Below are 16,351 nucleotides of genomic sequence, written 5' to 3' on the forward strand. Positions count from 1 at the left end.
GGTGCGCTCGTCCTTGCTTCCCGGCACTTTGCGATGGAATGAAGGACCTGCGCTGACATCAGAGTCATGTGACGGGTCACGCGACGCTGACGTCGGCAGGTCCTTCACTCTACCGCTGCCGGCAGCCGGGACGGTGAAGCAAGACTGCGGGGGCCATCGGAGGGTAAGTATATATTTATTTTTTTATTTTTTGACATTCTCTCGGTCACAGTATATAAATCCATGCCAGTTTGCATGGATTTATATAGTGTGACCAAGTTGACAAGCATTTTCCAAGTGATGCTAAAATCGCCTGGAAAGCGCTTGTCAACCCGCATGCGGAAATGCAAGTGAAGAACGCTTCACATCCGCTTGTCCCTGGCAGGAAAAATGCATGTACAATCCGCGTGTACAATCCACATGCGTTTTTTTCTGCCAGGGAGATGCAGAAACGCTCAGGAAAAATCCGGAACATTTCTGCATCGTGGGTACATAGCCTTAGTAAAGAAAGTGTTGTTTATTTCTGTCTCTGTCTCAGTTTGTGTCTCACTGACCTCCAGTCGTTACATCTGTGTCCTCGTTGGGGCATACGTCCTAAAATTCCCCGCAAAACGGGGTCTGGATGTATGCTCTAACAGGGCCATAGACCGTAATGGTGACTGCAGCTCAGATGCAGGAGCCTACGTCAGAGTGTCCGCCTCCTGTGGGCGTACACTCCCGAAAAAAGTGCACGGCAGAGCACACGTTCACTCTTCGTTCACTCTGCCATCACCATTGCGGTCTATGTCCCTTTCAGAGCATACATCCAGACCTCGTTTTGCGGGGAATTTTAGGACCTATGCCCTGACAGGGACACAGAACGCTATGTGAAAGCACACTAAGGCTATTGCGCTTATAATGGCAAATAGCTGGGAGGCATCTTAAATAAAAGGCATCCTCCCCAATAGGGAGGTGCCTGAGCAACCCCTACAGTTACTGTTAGGTGCTTTTGTATGTTGCCAGGTCCCACGTCCCTAGTTAGTTAAATATATTCCCGTATCCTGTGTTCCTGTAGCCTATTACAGTGTTTCCCTTTCCTGTATTGTCCCTGTAGTCGTATCTAGGTTATGCATTACCCTGAAACCGTGTCCGCGGTATCTGTATCCCGAGGACACATTGGTGGTACCTGAACTGTTTCCGAAGTGCCATCCTGTCTGCACAGTCTGAACCTGTCCCAGTGGCCATCCTGTCTGCACTGTCTGAACCTGTCCCAGTGGCCGTCCTGTCTGCACTGTCTGAACCTGTCCAAGTGGCCGTCCTGTCTGCACAGTCTGAACCTGTCCCAGTAGCCATCCTGTCTGCACAGTCTGAACCTGTCCCAGTGGCCGTCCTGTCGGCACAGTCTGAACCTGTCCCAATGGCCGTCCTGTCTGCACAGTCTGTTCCTGTCCCAAGTGGCCATCCTGCCTCGTCTAGGAATCTGAATTAACGCTGTTGACCCTTGAGGTCAGCTGCTACTGCCGGACACCGCACTGGAGTGGTACCTGGCAGCTACCTGTCACACAAGCCTGACCTCACCACTAGAGGCTCCAGTGAACACCAAAGTAGCTGCTTAAGGCCCCGTCACACTTAGCGACGCTGCAACGATCCCAACAACGATACGACCTGTCAGGGATCGTTGCTGCGTCGCTATGTGGTCGCTGGTGAGCTGTCAAACAGGCAGGCTCACCAACGATCAGGGGAGCAGCGACATCGTAGAAAGAATCTTTCCACGATGTCCTGCTCCGGTTACCAGCCTGCTGAAGCAGGAGCAGGCTGGTAACCATGATAAACATCGGGTTACTAGGGGCACACGCGCACCATGGTTACCACTCTGCTACGGTGAGCGGGAGGTTACCGCTCACTTTAGCAGGCTCGTAACCATGATAAACAACGGGTTACTAGGTGCGCGTGTGCCCCTAGTAACCCGATGTTTATCATGGTTACCAGCCTGATCGCTGCTCCCGCTGGTCACACACAGCAATGTGTGCTGACCAGCGGGAGAGCAACGACCAAAAAAAGGTCCATGACACTTTGCAGCGATGAGCGACCTCACAGCAGGGGCTTGATCGCTGCAAAGTGTCACACATAGCGACATCGCTGGTGAGGTCGCTGTTGCGTCACCAAAACCGTGACACAGCAGCGATCTCGCTATGTGAGACGGGGGCTTAAGTCAGACCCCTCCAGGGTAAGTCCAGTACATAGCCCAGTGGGTCCATGAACCACATGTGCCACCTAGGAGCGTAACATAATGCTTATCCATCCCATACTATCACATCCTGTACTGTACGTTGCTTACATTACTACATACATGACATAGTCAAACATCTCACACCTCACATTACAGAATATGTACACAAAGACATTATTCAGATTAAACATCACATTATACACAGCACTGATGTCCTCAAGGGGGAGCAGTGCAATATGTCCATCTCCTTACATATGCAAGTACAATTAATTGATTTTATTAGAAAATACTAGAATACTTTGTGTGTTAAATTTCTGACAAATTGATGATATGTCCTTGCTTTTGGTCAAAGAGGTATTTCAGCTTAAAGAAGTTATCACCTACCCTCTGTCTAAGATGTATGCAAATGTGGAATATTTAAAATTAACCCCTTAAGGACCATGTCACTTTGTACATTAATGACCGAGCCTCATTTTCCAAATCTGCCCAGTGTCACTTTATGTGGTAATAACTCTGGAACGCTTTAAAATATCCCAGTGATTCAGAGATTGTTTTTTTTCGTGACATGTTGTACTTCATGTTAGTGGTAAATTTTGATCGATATAATTTGTGCTTATTTAAGAAAATATCTAAAATTTAAAAAAAAAAATGGAAAATTTGGCAATTTTCACACATTAAATTTTTTATGCCCTTACGTCCGATAGTTATACCGCATAAAATAGTTAATAAATAACATTTTCCATATGTCTACTTTACATCTCCAGCATTTTTTTAAACATATTTTTTTTGTTAGGAAGTTAGAAGGGTTAAAATGTTATAAGCAATTTTTCCAAGAAAATTTACAAAACCATTATTTTTATGGACCACATCACATTTGAAGCGACTTTTCGGGGCCTACTTGACAGAAAATACCCAAAAGTGACAGATTTTAAAAACTGCACCCCTCAAAATGCTCAAAACCCCATTTAAGAAGTTTATTAACCCTTCAGCTTTTCATAAGAATTAAAGGAATGTGGAAGAAAAAAAATAACATTTTACTTTTTTTCACAAAAATGTTGCTTTAGTCCCAAATTTTTTATTTTCAAAAGGGTAACAGGAGAAAATTGACATCAAAATTTGTTGTGCAATTTTTCACGAGTACATTTATACCCCATATGTGAGGGAAAACTACTGTTGCTGCTGTCTTGGAAGGGTAGGTGCACAGTTTAACTTTTTGAACACAAAATTGGCTGAAATCGGGCGCCATGTAGCGTTTGGAGAACCCCTGATGTGCCTAAACAGTAGAAACCCCACACAAAAGACCCCATTTTGGAAACTGGACTCCTCAAGGAATTTATCTAGATGTGTTGTGAGCTCATTGAACCCTCAGGTGCTTCACAGAATTTTATAACGTTGAGCTGTGAAAAAGAAAAAAATAAATTTTCCCGCAAAAATGTTGCTTCAGCCCCAAATTTTTCATTTTCACATTAACACGCAGTGACAGTTTTAAAGCATGACTAACATAGCACGTCATGCTGTGGGAACTGACACCCACTTATGACGTGCTATGTCAGTCATTAGTCATAAAGGGGTTAAACTACATTACTGCCCTACAGACTATGTTTATAAAACTGCAACACTTAGTCCAGAAATTGTCCAATTTGTGTGTGCCCACCAGCCATGCCAAGGTGAACCTCCCAGAACAAAAGATTACAATGTGGTGACTGCATTTATTTCTGTCTGAGCATCCTCCCATCTGTCTAAGGGCTCATTTGAAAGTCAGTTTTTCACACACGAGTGCTATCTGTAGTTTTCATAGATAGACTGTCATAGGTATGAGTGCTATGTGGCTATGCACATATTCTATTTTTTTGTTGGACCGAGTGATCTGAGTGTCGGATCATACTCGCCAGTGCAAGTCTATGTGTCCGTAACAACCATCCGTGTGCTGTCCGTTTTTCACAGTCTGATTGATAGGAGAAGCTGGAGGAAAAAAAATTCTCATCTGAGAAAAACTGATGAAATTCAGAACAATCTCTGCTGAAACTCGGATGAAATTCTGATCAAAAAAGCCATTTAATCCAGAAATCTTTGATGAATTGGGGCAGATAGATAGATAGATAGATAGATAGATAGATAGATAGATAGATAGATAGATAGATAGATAGATAGATAGATAGTGTGACGCCAGTGAGGCTGGGTAGTTAAGAAGTGTGGGGTCAAAAGCCAAGGGAGTATGTCATAGACAGAGAGATGAGACAAAGGCGTAGACAGGTAACAGTCCGAGGTCTGAATTCCAAGAAGGTAGCAGATCACGACAAAAGGGCTAGGCAAACAGATGGTCAAGGTAAATCCTAGGTCGAACAGCAAAGATCAGAATACAAGTCTAGGAGCACAGAGCAAACATACAGCTCTTGAGCAAAGCTACAATTGGCAATAATTTAAGGCAGAAAACTGGATAAGTAGCCAGGTAATTACTCAGAACAGGAGACACATGGATGAAGCCCCGGCACACCCTGGTTCTAATTGGACAGCTAAACTGTCACTCAAGATATTGACAGCTCAGCAGTGGATGGATGGATAGATAGATAGATAGATAGATAGATAGATAGATTGATAGAGAACGGATGGACGGACAGACAGATATGGATGTGTTATTCTATTTCTTATATCATCTTTGGATGAAAGTAAAACACAAATACATGTGTAGCACCCTGAGGATTCGGCTGCTACAGGGGTATTGCACCTCAACCCAGAGGTGTGATATTCCACTCCCGGGTAAGGAAGGAGTGTGGAACTGAGCTCAGATAGACTGCATGCACTACATACATCCCATTCCAGAGGAGCAGGCCGACGGTACTCCCACTTAGAAATGTGCAGGTACAACCGAGCCTGTTCCTGGCTGGAGTGGGAGGGGGGTGGTACATCCCATGTAGTGTAGGGGCAGATAGGGGGAGCAGTCTGGGTAGTGATAGGAGCTCATTGGGTGCTGGTCACCTGAGCTCACACATAGAGGGATATATAAGGAGGGCACCAACTTAGATCAGAGTCAGACGCTGAGAACAAGTCAGTTGGAGAGGAGAGAGAAGGAAACAGCAGCCCTGGAGAGAGAGAGAGGAGAAAGAAAGAGAAAGACCCAGAGGGGGAAGACTGAAGGGACCCAAGAACCCAAATTAGAGCACCGGGTGAGGAGTCAGCACAAGGGTACCGGAACCCAAGCTGGTGGGGGCAAAAACATCCCTAGCCAGAGACCGTAGGCTGTGGGCAGCATCTGCCACGGCCACCCACTACATCCACCCTGAAGGCATACCACATGGAGGGTCAGGGAACCTAAGGCCAAGGGTTGCCCAACAGAAGGCCCGAGGGAGCTGGACCTAGGTGGATCACTGGTGGGGACGGCTGAAGAAAGGACAGAGGGAGAGCTCAGGGCCACGCTCCGGACTTGTTTGGGGGTTGGCTGGATCCAGGACCTGGTGGACGCAGCACGGCTCGGGTGGTCACTAACAGCTGGAGTGACCGAAACATCAGCAGTAAGTAAACTCCCTTAACTGCACAACCCGAGTCTGTCTTCATTGCCGGCTGCACCGCACCACCACAACCCCCATCCTCTGCGCCTGTCCCCTCTGAGGCTATACCCCTCCCGTTGGGGGTTAACCCACCAAGCTGCACATCCACCATCAGCCTCAGCGGACCCTGCTGCAGCGGCGGCCACAGTGACCGCATTACAACGGGTGGCGTAGTCGACACAAAAGAACTCTTATAACATCAGTAAGGACTGCCACATAACACATAGCTTGACGCCCTGGGCACGGGACCGGGTCTCAGCCGCTCGGAGACTACAACCCCCCATCTGATCCGGTGCCGGGTATTCCCCTCAAAAAGGAATATGTCCCAGGGGGCGCGTCACATGCACACACATACAGTATTATGTGTAAACCAATAATCCTGTATAGGTAGAGTTATACAGTATAAAGATAACCCACATCATAAACATACACGACCATACAGTCTGCTGCCTGTAAACTCTTGTTAACCCTCAAGCATAACCATTGTAAAACTATTTGGGTGCCACTGGCATTCTGCCTGCATGTTACATTGTGAAATACGCTTATCATGTGAGTCATTATTAATGGAATTTGAGCATAAGTATTAAAATAGCTCACACTTAAAATTGTTAAAAGTTACTATTCTCTCATGACCCTACATTCTCTCCAGCTTCAGACTCCAGGCTGGAGACAGCATTAAATAAAAGTTTTCAGGAATTTTAGATGAAATATCACAGAGCTGATTTATAGTCTACTTCCATGTACGGTAGCCCAGCCTTTAAAGTTAAACATTTAGGCCCAGATTCATCATTATCTTTGCACCTTTTTTCTGGATTAAAAACTATACTAAGGGCTCTTTCACACGACCGTATTTTTGGTCAGGTGCTGTTCCTGAAAAAAACTGACAGCACTTGTGTACGGGGGCAGCCCTTACTGGACATAGAATGACACTGTGACTTTAAGAGACCATGCTCTCCTCTGATTATTGCTCTTGGACTAGTCGCCCCCCTCCCCCAGTTGTTTTGGTGTGTGCTGTTGAAGGGAGAATAACCAGGAAGTGAGAGAGACCTCCTGTGTGTCTGAGGTAACAGACAGGACATTTGCCTGTGCCCTGATAAGAAGAGATAATAAGAGGACCTGATGTTCTCTGGGGAAAAGATAAAGACTGGACTATTGCAAGATTGGTTGTGAGGACTGTGTCCAAAAGTAAAGAGCTGAATCGTTCCTCCGGAACAGCTTGCCTGAAGATTGGTGACCTGAGCTAGCTAACAGATAACACAGTGTGTCATCCATCTCTCGGCATTTGAGAGGGGAATAAGACTTGCCTACTGGAAGAGAGAAAGAGACCAAATCTACAGGAAAAAGAACTCAACCATAACTCATCAGGCTCAGCTAAAACAGAACCAAGCAGCAGCGGCCTATCTATTCCTGATCTGCACAATTGTGAGTGAAACACCAGTACCGTACTGTGTGAGGGTGCAGCACAGTTTTCTTTTTAGTTAGGACACTGTAGCAGCATGGCCCGATTAGTGGAAAAGCCAGATAGTGAATTAGCCGAGAGTAGTTTGTAAACCTGATTTATACTGTCTATATTGTACTGTCATTGCCATAGCTGGAGCAAAGTTTTGTGACCAGTTTCAGCTATTTCTCCTTATATTCATGTTATTAACATCATTGTTATAAAAACTGTTATTCCTATCTTCCGGCATATATCCTCTTTTACCTAATAAAGCCAGTGTTTTGTTTCTGCCTCCTCGTCTGCTGTGTCGCACTTGAATCCTGCCTTGCAGTGTTCTTTGGACACTGCTACACTTGAACTAATGTTACTCAATGGGGCAGTGCAAATGAACGATTTTTTCACTGACTGAATCTGAGTGAGAAAAAAATCGCAGCTTGCTCTAGTTTCTTCCGTAAATTGGATGAGACTCAGCCATTTAAGTCTATATGTGTGTGTAAAAAAATCAGATACCATACGGACCATCAGGATGGCATTCTATTTTTACGGATACATTGCAATTCGGTAACATAGGAAACTCTAAATGCTCTTGTAAATGATTAGTAGCTGCTGCTGTAAAAAAGGATTGTACACGGATGACAAGCGAGAAAAAATCGTCCCATTTTTCTGGATGAAATACTGATAATTTTTTATACACTAGTGTGTACATAAACTTATAGTGACTTTTAAGTCTGCACCTTATTCATTATTTAATTTTCTCCTTTTTGTTTTGTTTTTTTTTACATTTAATTTACTTGGTTCCATCTGTGTTTATTTTTTTTTTTTTTTCGCAATTATGGGCATGGTATCCTGTAGTTTTAACTTAATTCATCACTTTTCATTTACAAAACGTAGCAAAGTTTTTGGGCACTTGTACTTCAGTACCTTACTGGAGTACAAAGTTGATCAAATTTAATTTTTCTACGCAGTTGAAAATAGACATGCAACATTTTAAAGGATTATTCAACTTTTTGTTCTAAAAATGTGCAAAAAAAAGGGAAAACACTAGAAAAAAAGAGCATATTTTAGTTTGAACAAAATTTATCAACCCACCAGTCCTTAACTAAGATGGCACCGACAAACTCATTTTTTTTATAGAGCGCAGAAACAGTGTGAGTGAGATGGGCATCATAACCCAAAAAAAAATCCAACTAGCCCATCTGTTTTGTCTTGTCCCCTAATAATCATTGAGCATGCTCAGTAGGGCACTTTGAATGATGAATATTATTTGTATTTGATGCAATGAGGCTGTTTTTTGCTAATGTGATAGATGAGACATTTGCCGGTTATATTACACGTGTATTATTATAATCAATCAATGACATATAGGGGCTGGTTGATCAAGAATGGCTTAGTGCACGCACCTGCTAAGCCAGTCTTGCAGGAATAGAAGGCACCAAATTCATTAGGAAGAGTAAAATCTTTGATGAATATGCCCCATTCACTATTAAGGAAAGGCTCGTGCAGAAAACCGTTTCACTCGGACAAGTTCTATCCGCGGTTTTGACAGATAGCACTTGTTCCCATGCTATTCAATGAGGCTGTGCACATTGCTAATTTTTTTCTTCCCCATAGTCCTCCGTATAGTATAATGCACTCCCCATAGTCTTCCATATAGTATAATGCACTCCCCATAGTCCTCCATACAGTATAATGGACTCCCCGTAGTCCTCCGTATAGTATAATGCACTCCCCATAGTCCTCCATACAGTATAATGCTCTCCCCATAGTTTTCCATACACTATTATAGTCACTACAATTTAAAAAAAAAAAAATACAATACTCACCTCTCTTTCTTGTTTCCCCGCTGCTTTAGTCTCTGCAGCGAGCGCTCTTAAGTGCCACACATCCCAGTGCAGCGATCACTGTGTAGTGACGTCATCACGCCTGCTGTGCTGAGACGTCAGACGCCAAAGAAGAATGATGGAGGAGGCAGCATCAGCTGACAGGTCCTCTTTCATCATTTCCTTCTAACTGTATCAGCATCTATAATACCGATAAAGTTGAACATGTCAGAACGGCGGGGCAGGTACGCCACTGCTTCCTAAGGGATTGTTTCATTTATTTCAGGTACATGCCAAAGCCCTTCCAAATTTAGTCAAATAAGTGTGCTTCCTGGTGGAACGTGCTCACCATACCTCATGTCTATGTTTCATTTGTCACTATGAATGAAGTATCTTCTGAATTAGGAAAGAAAAATGTTTGAGCACATAACCAACAAGGCTCATACTGTAGTATAACGTTACAGGACACACAGAGGAAGCACTTTATGAGTAATCAATCAGGGAGGGAAACGCGTGGGCGCTTGTATTCTAGCCTGGACTTCCAGCAAGTGAAGGAGTTGTTGTAGCATTTTATTTTTCTAAACCCAGGGCAATGTTAACTACCTGAAGGCATCTGAAGTTCACGAGTTCACTGCGGTCGGTGAATCCGTAGGTCTTCTTACTGCAAATATTATATTATTATAACTGAGGACATCAGATAGGGTCATGGGGAAAACTTAATCACATTCCTGTGGTCATATCATCTGAAGTTGAAGAGGGCACCAGTAAACTTTAGAAGGTACAAAGAACAGCGTAAGAATTAATGTAGCTATGTTGCATTGAAAGAAAAAAAACATTGGAAAGAAGGGAACTTGAAAAGTAGCATTCATGACATCCATTCCATATAATGCACACTTCTGTAAACATACAGTATATGGTCCTAGATCAGGGTTGCCAACTTTATTTTTTTATTCAACAAGGTTGCCAGCTTTATTTTTTCTGCACAGTTTCTCAAAAATCATGAATTGGCAACTTTTTTTAGGGACACATTGGATGATCACAAGACTAAAAGTGAAACATGTCTACAGACCATAAATCCTATATGAAGACATTAGCTGCCTTCACTGTGAACTGTAAAAGGGTGATAAATATGGTAATAATAATCTTTACAAGTCTCTCCAGCTTCAAAAAAAATCATGGACATGGATTTTTTTTTACAGACAGGGGAAAAAAGTTCCCTACTTTTTATACACTGTCCTTGAATTTCTGGACGGTTTGCAACCCTGGTGTAGATATAGGGGGTGCAGAGGTAACAGTTGCTTTTAATCCTGGTGCCTAAGGGGCCCATAGGCTCCTCTGCTGCCAAATTAAAGTCCAGTAATACAGTGGCACAAGGTGGGGGGGTTGTTGCGGCTTTTGCATTGGAGTGTCATAATAAATCTGCGTCTTAATCTATCTCTACTTATTCTCCTGAGCATTACATCTTGCTGTGCCTCGCAGGGCATCTTGCTATCACGGCCAGTCATAGGCATGTAGGATAACATTTCACTTACCGCTATGAAAGAGTCGCCACTGCCCATAATACCTTTATATACAATGTTTCATGCAAGTATGCATTTTCAAGTGTGGAGGGGGGTGGGAGAATAAGCTGCTGCCAGACCGTTCTGGCAGAGATTTATCTTCTTTGAGAACAGAAGGATTAGATGCTGAAATTCAACATGCCCATCCTTCTCCCTGACATCATCTGTTGGTGGGAATCAGGACAGCCTCATCAATATGTGTAGTCAACTGATCCCACAGAATCTGCTGGTTCAAGTGACTTGTCTGCAGTTTCTAAGGACACTATAAGACCACCCCTGGCTACTATTATTATCTATGCACCCAAATTTTGCTACGCTGATTTTTTTCTTGATTCTACTGTATAATTACTATGAGATGCACAAATCTGCCCAGATTTAAATTCAGCAGATTCACTCAAATTCATCCAGGAAATTATTTTTGCCTTTAATTTGTCTGTTTCAAACTGGATGAGCCTCTCAATTGCTATTAAAAAAGCTGTTTATTATGGTCTAAGCTGTCCCGACCAAAAAGCATAATAAACGGATGGGACAGTAAGGGATTAAAAAACAATATATTATCATAATCACCTAGCTACTCACCTGTCACTAATCTGACTCCATAACTAAGCTGTGAGTGTCGGGCTCCTGAGACTGTTTCCATGTATGTCTGTACTAAACCAGTACTCAAACAAAGAAACTTCATCAGATAGCTTGACTCGACTGCAGAGGCACGTATGAAGATTCCAGAAGAAGTTTATTCTCAGGCTGAATTCTTGAATTATGCACAATAGTAGCAGCAGTAGCTGCAACAACTGCAGCAGGTAAACAGATAATTCTGAAGTAGAGATGTTCCGAGATGAACCTCAGATCCAGATGGCTGACAAACACTAACTGAGGAAGAAGGAAGGGGTTACTTACATCAGAGCTGTGCTACAGGGAGAGAGACAGGACAAACTTCTAAAAGGCAAACTGATTGCATAGCAGTATTGTAATGTGGCGAGGGGCAGTAGGTAGCTGTGGATGAGATCTCTAGCATCACAGGACGTTACATGAAAGTGGGGGTCCTGGCTGCATGTGTGGTCTTGTGCCACAAGGGCGCTACGCCATGAAGGCCACATATAACCGATGATACTGGTTTGACAGGACCAAATGTTAACCAGTTCATGAATGAAGACCACCAGTTCTCACAAACGATGCTTTACTAAACAGCCATTAAGTGGCAACTATGTACACAGACTAGCAGGTACACAACGTCTCTCGCGTTTCTTCATTAATACAGAGCATCTCAATACACAGTCTCGTTACTTCCTCGGTCTCACACATTCCTGCCTTCACTGGTCTCATTTCCTTCACCAACACCCAGCTTAGTACCACAGTACAGTCCGTGAAAGTCTTTTCCTCTTCCCGCGGTTCCGCGTCTAATTCTCCTCGTAGAGCAGAAGGTTTGCCAATATGGAGGGACTCAGCTTCAAGCTCTCTGATGCTTAGGGAACTCCCACCTTGGGCACTCACTTTGTCTCATGATCTATTCCATCCTGGCCCCTTACCTTTAAGATCAGTAAGCTACTCTGGGCCGTGTTGCTATGCGTACCTTCTCCGGACCCTTCTCACTTGGTCACTCTGCTCTCTGGTCAGTCCTCTGAGCTGGCACTGTCTTTCTCTCTGCATCTCTGTAATCCTCTCTTTCTATCTGTTTCTCAGGATCACGCCATCTCTGTCCCGATTTCATTTCTCCCTGTTATGATCTGCAACAAGTACTAAGGAAAGATAGGGGAAAGCTGTCCCTACAGTAAGACTAAGCTGAATCCCTACGATGTAGCGGGCTGCCTGTTCCTTGTGAACACACCCGCCTTTGTCCTCGGCTAGTCTGAACGAAGACCTATAGAAATAAGGGAGGGGTCCCTAAAAGTACTAAGGACTGGGACAAAAATGGGACACCTCCTAAGCAGAAATTGTTGTAGAACACAAAAGACAAACTGACAAAAAGTACTAGAGGTCCCAGAGGACCAAGCAAACTGACAGAGATAGGCACCGAAGCACCAGGCTAGCAAAACAGTCAAACAACACTGAAGTCCAGCAAAGCCAGGAGGGCGGAGCTGGAATATATAGGCAACTGGTCACGTGACCGCAAAACACAAGATAGAAAAAACTAACAGGAGGGTTCTAACACTCCCTTGCCACAGAACACCCACTGCATGCGGCCCTGCTGAGCACTCAGATGAAACGTCTGTTCTAACTGCAAGTTAGGCCCCATCTGACTCACTACCAGGAAGTCCTTTCTGGTCATACTGCATAGAACCTCCCTCTTTGGGCTAGTCCCAACACTTAACTCTACCTTACCATACTCACTGTCTGTTGCTGAGCAGAACACAGCTTCCTCACAGTACAGTGCAGAACACTACAAGGCATCACAAACCAATTCACATTACACATCACCCTCACAATAATGCATGACATTATACACATTACATTTTACATTGTACACAGCATTCATGTCTTCAAGGGGGAACAGGGCAATATGTCCATCTCCTAACAGTGTAAAAACAAAAATACAATGATACAATATTGTATGATTCCCAAGTCATTGGACATGACAGTCATTGCCAGCACAACTACCTGCCTGTCGTCTACTAACTTCTTAAGGCACCCTTTTCCAGCACCATTCTCCTATTCATTCTCCACTGGTGCTGGCTAGGCAACCCCACATGATTGTACGGGCAACCCATATTATGATGCTATAATTTGCCCCAATGCTTGCTGCCCACCATCCGGTCCTCTTTGTCTATTCTTTCAGCTGTTGCGTACCTCATCTGCCTGTTTTAGCTGTCACAACCATACAACTCCCAGTGACCCCCTCAGGCCTGGTCACGGCCATCAGTCCTGGCCTATAGTGAAGAGCAGGTAGATGAGGTGTGTGATGGCTGAAAAACTAGGCCCTGAAGAACGTATGGCAGGCAGGCATCTGGAGAAGTGAACAGTGATGTAAGTATTACCACTTGTCAGCCCTTTATAGTTAAACAGTGCTAACCACTGAGCCACCATACTGCACCAAAATGATACCTTTTTGCATAGGTCCGTTGTGCCAATCATGAGGAATCTAGTGTACAAGCCCTATTCAAATCAGAGGCACTGTCAGTGCACTTGGACGTAGTATTGACACACCCCCTGTGCACTTCCAGCATGATTTGCACATGGCTTCACCAACAAATTTCACATGACTGGCACATCGGATCTCGACAGAAAATGTATCATTTTTATTGAAGGACAAGTGTCTACACAACCATACCACTACTACCATATATACAAATGTGCTGGAAATTATTAGTACAATTGAGGGCATGACTTAAGGTATTGAAAATGTCTAAGGTCTTAATTAAATAACCAAACTTGACGCTGAGTGATGAATGGATAAATTGACCACAGCAGCCTTTATTGATTACAAACACAAACATAACATAAACTTAAAACTTTTAATTTTTCCTTGGAGGAGATCCTGGATGGCCCACCATACACCTAGGACAGTACAAAATAGAATACTCCCCAGTCGCACTGCTCCAACTCGGGGTTGACAGCTTGTCAAAGTACTACTCACCAACTTTCCCTGTTCCCTGGAAACCATTCAAATTCCAATTAACCAAGGCCATCCCTGACCTCCTTGCTTCCAGCTGCCGTGACAATATAAAAAAGAAAACAATGCACAAAAATTCCTCACCCTACCACCGGCTTGCCAACCACCAACACCAAGGTAAGGGCGGGCGGGACGTTCTCTGGTCCTGAATCTCAAGATGCAGTGCTGGCCCGGATTTCTCCTCCAACATTTATAGGTACCCTAATCTACTCCTCCCCCTATGTCTTTCCCCCAATGAAACTCTAGTGCCCTTTTACTGACCTGGCCTGTCACGCCAGGTGTGGGAAAGACTTTCTGCAACACAGAAGGAAAAGGGAAAGGGAGCCCAGACACTAGGGAAAAGGGGGAAGTCTAGACCTCCTAGTCTGGTCCAGCATCACCCTGTCTCAACTACCTTCCCTATATTGCCTCCTCAGCAGTTGCCGCACGCATGCCTCGCCCTACTCTCCCTGGCGTATGGTTACGGCTAGGGATGGAAGGAGATGAGCACTAGTCAACCTCCACTAAACTCTATAGACAACAAGGGTGGACAAAACAGGGGAAATGGCTTAGCTTTAGATGAACTCCAAATAAGCACACAGCCTCAAGCTCCAGAGAGGACAAAGTACTGCTCCTGCTAAGCTTCATAAGTAGAAATGGATATAGCCGGTGACTCCCTCTCAGACATAAATGGTACATATACACCCAGGCCAGAGAGCTAATTAGTAAGAGAGAGGTAGTCGCTCGGTCCTAAAGACAGCCTCTTATCTAAGAAGCTGTCTGCAATGCCAAACTTAGAGATCTCCTGCAACCCACTGCAGGGCGACTGTCTGTCACCTCTGACACACCCGTGACAGTACCCCCCCTCTACGAGTGGCCTCCAGATACTCAGGACCGTGTTTCTCAGGAAAAGAGGTGTGGAATGAGCGAACCAATCTGGGAGCGTTCACCTCTGACGCTGAAACCCACATCCTCTCCTCTGGACCATAGCCTTTCCAGTGCACCAAGTATTCTAGAGAATGACGTTGGAGATAAGAATCTACAATCCTCAAAATCTGGAACTCCAGATTACCATCAACCATTACTGGGGGCGGTGGTAGAGGTGAGGGCTTAAGAGGTTCCACATACCTTTTGAGTAAGGACCTGTGGAACACATTGTGGACCTTAAGGGCCTGAGGAAGTTCAAGACGAAACGCTGCTGGGTTAGTGACGGCGGTTATTTTATAGGGACCAATAAACCTAGGTCCCAGCTTCCAAGAAGGAACTTTCAATTTTATATTCCTGGTAGACAACCACATAAAGTCATTCACAATCAGGTCGGGACCTGGCAAGCGTTTTCTGTCAGCCATACGTTTATATCTGTCTCCCATGATCTTTAAATTACACACAACACCCTGCCATACCGAGGAGAGCGACGAAGCAAACCATTCCTCCTCAGGAACTCCTGAAGCTCCTCCCCCACTGAAGGTACCAAACTGTGGATGATAACCGTATGCACCAAAGAACGGTGACATGCCAGTGGATTCTTGACGATGATTATTGATGGCAAATTCTGCCAGCGGTAGGTAGGATGCCCAATCCTCCTGATTTTCGGAGATGAAACTCCTGATGTATGTCTCCAAGTTCTGATTGACACGCTCAGTCTGACCATTCGACTGAGGGTGGAAGGCAGAGGAAAAAGACAGCTGCACACCCAGTCGAGAACAGAATGCTTTCCAGAACTTAGAAACAAACTGGGTCCCCCGAACTGACACCACATCAGAGGGAACCCAGTGAAGCTTCACAATCTCATTTATAAATACCTGAGCAAGTGTCTTGGCATTGGGAAGTGTACTTAATGAAACGAAGTGAACCATTTTACTGAACCTATCTACTACGACCAAAACCACCGTTTTGCCTGCAGAAACCGGTAGGTCAGTAATAAAATCCATGGACAAGTGTGTCCATGGCCTACTAGGAATAGGTAGCGGAAGAAGATGAGCACTAATCAACCTCCACTAAACTCTATAGACAACAATGGTGGACAAAACAGGGGAAATGGCTTAGCTTTAGATGAACTCCAAATAAGCACAAAGCCTCCAGCTCCAGAGAGGATGAAGTACTGCTCCTGCTAAGCTTCACAAGTAGAAATGGATATTTCCGGCGACTCCCTCTCAGTCACACCAGATATATATACACCCAGGCCAGAGGGCTAATTAGCAAGAGAGAGGTAGCC

This window comes from Phyllobates terribilis, unplaced genomic scaffold (assembly GCF_046119375.1).
Source record: "Phyllobates terribilis strain yellow unplaced genomic scaffold, ASM4611937v1 Scaffold_4__5_contigs__length_816908805, whole genome shotgun sequence".
NCBI classification, from domain to species: Eukaryota; Metazoa; Chordata; class Amphibia; order Anura; family Dendrobatidae; genus Phyllobates; species Phyllobates terribilis.